The sequence below is a fragment of the Cinclus cinclus genome, chromosome 10 (assembly GCF_963662255.1).
Source record: "Cinclus cinclus chromosome 10, bCinCin1.1, whole genome shotgun sequence".
NCBI classification, from domain to species: Eukaryota; Metazoa; Chordata; class Aves; order Passeriformes; family Cinclidae; genus Cinclus; species Cinclus cinclus.
This window is the reverse complement of record NC_085055.1, coordinates 5,031,344-5,042,095: the sequence shown is the minus strand read 5'-3', so window position 1 is coordinate 5,042,095 and position 10,752 is coordinate 5,031,344.

Genomic DNA, 10,752 nt, shown 5'->3' with positions numbered 1-10,752 from the left:
TCCTCTCACTCTCTGTGCTCACCCAAACACAGACACTACCCCCAAAATAGAAACAGTGAGTTTTAACTGCCAAAGAAAGCTAGGTAGATATTTTCATCTGGTCTGTTGGAGAAGTCTTGGGGGCTTAGTGGTTGTTTATATGGCTAAGCCCCTGGAGTGCAGCTCAGCACTAAGTGATTAGTATTTCTGAGGCTTCCCGTGTGCTTTTGGCCAGATCAATGATTTCCTAAGCTTTTATTTTCACCTTCTTAAAAATGAGGCTGGCATAATGATTCCTGCCTCTAATCCCCCACACGATTATATGGTGAGCACATCCCAGCAGAGGCAGCCCTTGAGGCTCCTCAGAGAGCCCCAACCTCTCTGTGCTCCTGTTCCAATGGGTCTGTTGGCAACAAGGGAGCAGAAGCCCAGGCACAAGTGCCCAGCAAGGTTCACCAGCACAACAGAAGCACTTTTCCTGTTCTTTTCCTCTGTTCTAAGCACAGCTGGTCCCCTGGAAATACTCCATGGAGCAGACAGAGCTCCTCTCAGGTAGCTCCTCTCCCAGAGCCATCCCCTGTGTCCCCAGCAGCCCAGGGGGGCAGGTGGAATAGTCCATAAACATTCCTGCTTGCCTTGACTTCTCTCACACACTCACAGCACAAACCACAGCCAGAGCACCAGCACAGCTCCAAGCTCAGGCTGAGGAGCACTTGGGTAACAGCTCAACACAAGAACTACAATGGGAAGCCACACTCACATTAATTCCCAGTCAGCTGCTCTGTGTTGTGCCTAAAGAAACAATGCTCCACTGAACATGTGTCAGGATGACAGATTTGGACTTTTTTTTTTTTTTCCAAGATTATTCCAGCTTAAAATGCAATTGGAAGATTGATTCTTTATATCCTCACATTATATAGGGTCTGGGTCTAGAGCATAACTCAGAGTGAAAGGAGATGATTCTCATCTTCACCTTCCAGAGATGCTGCGTATCGCCAAAGCTGACAAAGGGAATGAATAAAGGCAAGGGATGGGGAGAGAGAGACAGAAAATTATGAATGCCTGGTATTTACAGAATACCTGTACACAGTACTATCATTCCATCTTTTTTTTTTTAATCACCCCTGCAAGGAAGATGAATACCGAAATATTCTCTTTATTAGGTTAATTACTGTTTTATTGGGGGGGGGTTAGGAGGAGGGCTACTGAGGTCATTATTCTTTTACTGTGTTCTCTAGTGTACTATATTCACAGGAAAACATATTTATTCAGAACTTCATTTTGATTTAATAGAAAAATGGTTCTTGCCACAGCAGTGTGGAATACTCATTTTTCTCCATGTGTTGATTTCTGGCATATAAATGCCAGAAGCCTCTGTTCTCTTTCCTTATCAAGAAAAACTTGCTTGAGATTAATTTCCTCATCATCCTTTCCTTTTAAAGTGGCTGTTTTTCAATGCCATTTAAAGGCAGAGTTGTGATAAATTCCTGGTTTCAATGAACGGATTTCAATGAAAGAGTCTATTCCACAGCAGTAAAGTCATTGAATCCAAATAGGAATCAAAAAAAAAATTATGAAGTTGGGTACTGCTACTGCAGCCAATTCTATGAGAGGTGCCCTCGTGTGTTTTGTTTTCTAATGACAATTAGTTTTGAAATAAACTAATTGCAAAAGTTTTTAAGATTTTTCTTGAGGGAAAGGGACATTCTTCTGACACAACTTCTTTATAATTGCATTTGGACTTATTGAAAACTACTTAAACACAGCATAAAATAATTTCTTAAGGAACAAAAGGATGAGAACAGCTTAGATGGAAAACATGAATTTGACTCTAAACCTGTACATTTCTGACCCTAACATTTAGCTATAGAGCCAAAGAGAAGATTCATAGAATTTATAGCTATTGGGTAGATGGGCCAACAAGAGTAATCTTTCTACTTAATGATACTTCCCCCTTCTATAGATTATCTTTAGCAAGAGTTTATCCTGTACTTCATTAGTCTGACATGTCTGTGAAAGGCTTCTTTAAAATTAAGTTGTACTAATTAAAATTTAAATTGCATTAATTTTTATTAAATTTTAATTGAATTCAATTGTATTGCATTTTAAACTGTAAGTAACACCCAGCCAAAAATTTCCTGCTGTCAGAATATTCTGCATCCAAACTATAAACCCCTGCTGGCTTCTCACCCAAGCAGCATGTAAAAGAGGGATCCTCAGCCAGCAGCACACCAGAGGTCTCCTGAGCAGGTGATGCTTGCCCAGCTGAAGTTCACAGGCTCTGCTAAGGCTGGCAGTGCCTTTTGGTGCACTGTGTTTACTTTGTAAGAAAATAACCTCACCCTTATAAAACCAGCATTCAGTTCACAGCTTTTTCTTACTCAAGGGTGATTTTAAAAGAAAAGGATAGAAAGAAAGGAAAAATCCAGCCCCTAGCCCTAAGATTTAATTAAAAATCCAGGTCCTCAAAAGGTATTTAGTCACTTAATTCCCATTATCTGTCCATCACAGACAACAGTCTAAGGTCTACAGGTTTTTAGCTGCTAGAAACTGCCTTCCTAGGCTCTCAAAAAAGATTTCCAAAAAATAAGAAAAACTGGCAAGAGTTTTGATGGTCCTTTGTTCATTGTTAACAGAATAAAGAAATCTTTTTGAGAAAAATCGGAGCTCCTTAAATATGTAGGACAGAGAAACGAAGAGTTATTGCCCTTTGGAGACAGCATCATTTTGCCATGGAGTTGGTTTTGTCAGATGAAATTTTATGACACATAGTGGCAATCATCCATCTTTGATGAGCAGACACACACTAAATCAGAGAGACTGCTCTCTACGGATCACCAAGCCACAGCAGGCACTTTGGTAAATCATGAGGCTCTTAAATAAATACTCTTAATGGGTTTCAAGCTGGCTTTGAATTCTGCAATATTTAATGAAAATCAGGTATTTTTACCTGGAATGTTGAAAAACAAAGTGCACTGAAAGGAGGTGATCCTTGGGAACAAAAAAAAGCAGCATTGCCAAGAAAAAAAACCAGCTGTGTGTGCAACATGAGCAAGTGGAGACCCAAGCACAGTGAGAGAAGTGTTCCAGTCTCCTCGCAGAGCTTTGCAAGAGACCCAGATCCGAGGCGAGATGTGACATTTCACTTTTCAGATATCAAGTAGGGCGGAAAACCTGTCTTACACTGGAGATCAATACATCACTTAGAGAGGGAGAGAGAGGCCATAGCCCAAATCAATCTGCAAGGTGTCAGAAACATTGAGGCCGACACCTGGTTACTGTGCCCTTTAGCCCCCAGAGAGCCTCAGACGAAAGCAGTTGTCAGGAGATGAAGTCAGCCAGGAAACAACACAAAGAAAACATGAAAGAAGCCTCTTGTCATGGAGAAGGGCATTGCTGCTTTCCAAAAATACCCATCTGTAATGCACAGATCCCCAGGCCCCAGTGTGCATTGGATTTTACTCAGGACTATTTAAGTTGTGAAAAAAAGGCAATTACTTACTCCATGGATATACTACATTTTGGCTGGACAATGTGGAAATTGAAGGCTGGGGAAGTAAATAAACTTGCTTTTTAAATAAACTGCAGGCTGGATTACAACAATCTTCTGGCCACTTAGGTGGCAATTTCTACAGGGTGAAGATATAAACCACCGTTTCTCTCATTCAGGAATTATTATTACAAGCTGGACTTCATTCCTCATCCTCATTTTTTGGCTAAGGGCACATTAAGAAGCCTGGCCCATGGTTTCTGTGACTATTTTAGTCCCATGCACAAGGACACATCTGAGACCATTCCCATAAGTTCCACTTTCAGGTCACTTCTCTTTCAAAGACCTGTTCCCAAATGAATGATGGGGGCTTGTTTCCCTCCATCACAGTATTTTTTTTGTCACAGGAATGATTTATCTGTTGACAGCCAGGTTCACTGCCCACAGGCAACTGATGACAGTTGAAACCACTCAATGAAAAGCAAAGAACACTATTACCAGTTTTAAGAAAGGGAAGGAAAAGAAAAGGTATAAGTAGTCCTTTCCTCTAAGACTGCCTTGTAACTCTTCCCTTCCAAGCCAAGTCAACTCCTCCAGGTGCTAGGTGTGGTATACTCTTGGGTTACAACATTAATTACAGCTTGGAGAAGGTAGACCAGGCAGTGGTTGTTCATGAAAAAAAGATATTCCACTATTTGGAAAGTCTCTCCTGTCAAAGAGTTATGGTAAACACATTTGAAAAATACAAGGTTACAGTTCAAAGTGGGTCTACACCTAAAATATTCCATGAAACACATCACCAGAGGAGCAAGATGAGGTGAGCTCATAACATCCATGTGTAGGGACTAAACAAGGACATGCACTAATGAGATCCACTGGCAGTGTTCTGCTTGTGGCTGAGCTCTGTGGGGTCAGCGAGAGGGACTGCACTCAAAATAATTTGAAGCATCTCAGGCATAGTGCAAGTATCTCCTGTTTCACATCCAAGATGAAGGAAAATATAATGGTTATACCAGATTTTCCTTCAAATTTGACTCTACAGATTGCAAATTCTTGAGAATAAGGACTGTTTTATAGTCCACACCTGAGGGCCCCTTGGGAGTTAGCATGTTAATACTTCAAAACAATATACCGTGTAACAGAAAAAGTGTCTGTTATTAAGATACCTATAAGATAGTTGTGAGATTATAGATATAGGAGGGATATTAGGCACCACACAGTACTTCTAAAATAAAGTCCATGACTGAAATGAGAAGAACCAGGTATTCAATTTAAAACCCAGGTGAGAGGCCATACAAATGTAACCTGCAGATCACTCAGTGGCTAGATGTGATCACACCCCCTCAATCTCAAAAACCAGAATAGCAGCAGGCCACAGTTTTACATTTCTCAATTCAAACTACAATTATTGTCACTAGAGCAAATTTCACATTGGGCCATTTCTTGTTCTTGTTGTAATTCATCATGAGGAGACGTGAGATCAGAGATACCTAGGCAATGCACAGTCCATGAATAATACAGCACATTGCTTTGACCTTTTCAGTTTGCTTTGTGGTGTGATTGGCCAACTGTTCCTGTCCTCCCCTGTTAACCACCCCATTAACCTGGGACGAGAAGGTGGAACGGACAGACAATTAGCCAGCAGAATGCTAAAAAGGTTAATGCAGGAGCTCACAGCCTTGGCTTTCCTGAGCTTCCATGGGTATTAAGATTCTGCAATCACTATCCTCTTTCAAAGCCTGCAAGGAAAAAACAAGAACTCGCACAGGATGAACTTTGTTCTCATTTCAGATCATACTCATGTAGCTCCTCTCAGATGTCACACTTGGATGATTCCAGAGTATGCGTGAATAAACTGAGAAGAATGTTTATTTTTACTCCCCTCAGTATGGAGAATATTCAATTAAAGTGGTGAACTTTTCTCTGAAGCTGGCCAGTCTTGAGTAACAGAAAATTGGAGAGAGTAGTGGCAGAGCAGCTCCATACGACAGCCTTCTTCCAAAGGTCACTCCTGCTACGCTAACTACTCAAGCTGAGTCATCCCAGTGATGTCCTACTCAAAGAGAGCAAATGCTGAGATTTTCACATCCCGTGGGCTGTCAGCTTCAGAAAACTTCATCTCAGTACTCACCAAGACTGTGAGGACAGGCAGAGCTCACATGTTCAGGCACATGGAGAACGTGAGGCACAGCAGGTCTCAGTCACTAAGTGCCTGTTGAAAGCTACTATCCCATTTCTCTGGATGTCTACACATTTTTTAAAATCTCCCAATATAATTTTTTTTTGAAAGATAAAACCATTATGAATAATACAAAGTTACAGGTATGCATCAGATACTGTTTCCTGAAGCCTTGTAGTCAAAAGTCCTAATTTCACATGGTAAAGATTATCTAACCAACACTCCCGTATTTCGTTTATGACGACCTGGGACAGTTTGTTTTTCAGACACTGCCACATTCTTGTCTTTGTAGAAATGTGTTGCTCTGAGCTACTATTACTAGCAATGCTACAAAATACTTTAGATGGAAGCAAAGAGAAAAGGACCTTTTTGACACCCTTTGGAACACCAAATTTTACATTTATTATGGGTATTGACCGCAATAACACAGAGTCCTTTTTATTACCTTCAACTAATAATATATTCTCTATTTTGCTTAAGGTGAACAATGATATTTAGGCAGGAAGAATTACTAACAAGGAAAAGATAAAGCTTTAAATTATAAAAATGACTTGATAGTTTCTCTCTGTAATACATTTTAAGTCCAGAAGGGACCATTAAGATCACCTATATGCCAAGGATTTTTACACTGTGCTTTTTTGATATATGGGATCTCAAGTATCATACCATTTCTTTTGACCCTTGCTTTTGAGCACTATCTCTGATGGATTTTTACAAACTGCATATTGAAATATTCACATGCTTAGGGGCCTGCTCACAAACTGAGATTAGAGAAGCATAATTTCTTTTCAGAAGAGCAGTCTTTTTTATTATTATTTTTAGGATAAAAGTTTTGCTCTGTTTCTGTAACAGGTGAAACCAACATAAAGAAAAATTTATCAGGCTGCCATGTCTTTGATTTGAACAGATTGGTGGCAATTTTATGAGTTCAAATTCTGTATCTGGGATAAAACTGAATATTTCTGGGTATTCAGCAAGAGTTACAGGAGTTATGCCATTTACAGGTTCTCCATTACTCTACCCAGTGCCATTCAGCAGCAGACAGACACCATCATGAGAACTGCCAACCTCAACAGCTGATCTCTACAGATCACTATCACAAATTAAGACATACGGCAAATTAGGAGAGTACTGATCTTGTCAAGAATCAGATTAAATTCTGGGTATGTTGAACAGGAAAGACAAATAAAGAGAAAGAAAATCAGTCTATTCCTGGATTTGTTGAATGGTCTGGGGAGTCCCTGTGGCAGTGAATGAATTGTCTGTCCCCTCCTGCAGAAAAAGCATTAAAAGTCTCTTGGTTCTGTGTGCTCATTTAAGGAGGGCTGAGGTGATCCATAGGAATGAGAGTGGCAGGAACCAAGGAGTCCTTGTGCTGCTGTCATGGTTTAACTCAGCCCCACACAGCCGCTCGCTCGCTCTCTTGGGTGGGAGGGAGAGAGAATCAGAAGAGCAAAAGTGAGAAAACTTGTGGGCTGAGATGAAGACAGTTTAATAAGGAAGGAAAAGCCATGCACACAAGCAAAGCCAAACAAGGAATTCATTCCCCACTTCCCATGGGCGGGCAGGTGTTCAGCCATCCCCGGGAAAGCTGAAACAGTGACTCTCTATCACATGCAACAGTGACTTGGGAAGACAAAAGCCATCGCTCTGAACATTCCCACTTCCTTCTTCTTCTTCCTCAGCTTTAAGGTGAGCACATCATAGAATCTGGAATATTCCTTGGGTCATTAGTGTCAGCTGTCCTGGCTCTGTCCCCTCCCAAATCCTTGTGCATTTCCTGCCCCTTTGCTGAGGCTGAGGTGAGGAGCAGAAGAGGTCTCGGCTCTGTGTAAGCCCTGCTCAGCCATAACTAAAACATCCCCGAGTTATCCACACTGCTCCCAGCACAAATCCAAAGTACAGCCACACATCAGCTACTGTGAAAAGAATTAACCCTACTCCAACCAAAACCAGCACAGCTGCCTTGAAAAGCTTTCCCCTCAAAGCCTCATTTATAGCAGCGTAGCAGTAACTTTACTTTTGAAATATATTTATCAACTGCTATTGTTAAATGTGCCCAAAGAGCTTTTCTTTTCCAAAGGGATGATAACATCAGCTTTTACACATCAACAAACAAGCAGAGAAAAAGCTTTTTTTGTTAAGATGTGGAATGCCACTTTTTGTGGGGGCGATAGCTGGAGGTGCATAAAACCAAATTCTGCCATTTAATTAGTAATCAGCAGTGATCTGTTAGTTACTGTAATTCATGAACTGTTAAGTCAAAGCAAAAATGGCAAGTAATTAGACTGTATCCATTAGACCTTCCCTAGCACACACTCAAACAGCCAGGGTTTCAATTGGAGGCAGAAGTGGAAGTGTGAAACTCCTTAATATAATCCACTTTTTAATTAGCAATCAGCGCTGATTTGTCAGCCATACCAACTCTAATGCATGAGCCACTGAAACACAGAAAAAAGGCACACTTTCAAAACCATTTATGCTCATATTCACATTCCCCCCAGGTTGAAACATTGGAGAAAGCACTGAAATGCCACCAGAGAGCAGCAGAAAGTGTGTAGGAGCTCACAGTCCAACACAACCACTGCATCACTGATCGTTTGGGTGAAGACACAAGTATTTACAAGAGGCAGTTGGCATGTCCAGACACTGACAAATCAACATTAATAAGCACTACCTTTGTTAACTGTACACAACTCAAAATCTCCAAGAGCTCAGGCAGTACTCTTTATATTCCACTCAACTCCATTTAAAAGAATATATTAATAAACCAATGGTGCACTTACCAGGTTGTTGCATTTTGGATTGAGAAGGAAGTCAGAGAAGAGCAAAAGTCCTCCTTTGCCTGATTTTCAGAGTTGCCAGAGTAACCTGACAGGAGCAGCACAACACAACCTGCTTCTAGACTTTGGTAGGTGCAAGATTTTACTTCCTCCAAGCCAGAATGGTCTCTACAGCTCTCCTGAAGCTAAGCAGCAAAACTGGGCTCTCCAGCATTGGGCCAAGAGCCCCCTCCTTCTTCTTCTGCCCTTAAAGGAATTGAGGAGCTGGAGGAAGAGGGGGAATAAGGTGTGAAAGTTCTCTTCTTTTTAGCCATGTCAGTATAAATACCAGAACTTTAATTCTTTAATTTCACTCATATAATTAATGTTAATATTAATAATTAATATAATTAATTTCACTCACGCAGTAGGCCTCCCTACAGGGCATAAAAATAAAAGGCTGCTTCATGCATCTTTGCAAGAATCTTTTGTTTATCAAAATACACAAACACATATATTTTAATATATAATGACTTACTTCAAAAACAGAGGGTAGCTCCTACAATAGTCAGGCTCTGTACTTGAAGTCAGTGTCAGTGCATGGATCAGCTGATAAAGGCACCAACACAGCTTAAACTAATTACAGTTTGCAGGTAGGGTGGTAATTGCACTTCTAACTGCCTAAATTAAGTATACAAAGGCCTGGTTGCATTTGCATAGAGGCTGACAGGATACTCTGTGCCAGCTGAAAATTCTGCCCTCAGTAGTGGTAATGTTCTTTACAAAAAATTGCTGTTGTTTGCCTAACATCTGACAGAGTGACATCTATTTCACCACATGTTTAATTAGTTTGTTTTCATGGTGTTCCCGTTTCCATTGCAGCTTTCCTTAGTGGTGGGAGCGTGCTGGTTTCTGGCTCTGTGCTTGAAACCGGTCCCAAGGCAAAGAACGTGGCACTAGTTTCCCTTCCTCCTTCCAATGTCAGCTGCGAGGAGCACTCAGCCAGCATTTCCAGCTTTCAACAGCTTTTGTGTTTTTAAAGTACAGCCTAGCTGCCCCTCTTTGTCTCTGATGGCTGGCTTTCAGGGGCTGTAAACATCCATCTCGCAGAGGAGTTTGCAGCTCCTGCGTTTGAAACAGCAACTATTTCTCTGCAAAGCACAGGTCAAGCTGTCCTGTTGAATCTACCACAAATTTGCAAACAGGTGCTCGCCAGCAGCTGTGAGATCTCCACTTTTTCCCTTTGAACAAGAACCTATAAAAGATTAATCATGTTAGGCCATTAATGCTTTAATAGTTTGTGAGTGTACATTTATGAGTTCTAGGCATGTGAATGGCTCCAACCTCTATTCCAGACTTCCTTCAGTCTCTTCTCGAATCTCAGTGGGGCTCTTCCAATTTCTTTCAGCAAGCAAACAAGCTTTTGCTTCTTTGAACATCACCCCACCAAACACTCACCCAAAAAGAAGACATTTTCCTTTGACAGCTGTCCTTCAACTACCAATTTAGAGCAATGGTTAAGAGGATTCTTGTAGCATTGCAAACAGCTCATTGAACTTTTTGTACAGCCCATAGGAAAAGGTTGTGTTTTAAATAAAGACCATCTTTCGACCTCCTCTTCAGAATTCGTTTTTCTGAATGAAAAAAATTCTGTATGCTGAACGTGTGTTGCCTGACTCTGAAGCACAGAGATGTTAGAATGTCCTTGTAAGCCAGTTTTTTTCCTTAAAAGAGCTGCAGAACAGATCTTACAGTTTTATAATTCAGGAATCTCAATGTAAAGATTTAGGAAATTATACTGAATTCTACAAAACTGTACAAATTGAAGTTTAAAAATATATTCAGGTGTGAATTGTCTGTACCATGACTGAAGCTAGGTATTTTACAAAACCAGATGCTTACTGGTACTCAGTAAGTCACATCCCATGAGGTGAGGTGGTAAAAGTAATAAAGTAGTATTGTTTAAAATTCAGGTTTGGGGAAGCAGTCTCACCTCAGATTTCAAAGAACACCAGCCAAAATACCCTCCAAAATTTTGTACTTATTCCAATGCTACAAGTACATGGAATGCTGGAAATGGAAAAGGTGGGGCAAACTTCTCATTTGTAAAAATTCCTTATCTTGGCTCGTTTCTGTTACTCCGGATCACCTTTTTAACTCAGAAAGCTCATTTCCACCTCCCAGCCTTTTCTGTCATCTTACTCCAGCTTTTGCTGCTGTGTGACAGCTGTAAAACACTCTCCCATTCCCTTCCCACTCTGTCAAGAGAAATACTGAGCAGACCCTTTTAAATCCTAATATTTGCTAACACTACACCTATGTTTTTCCATGAAAGTAGAAGC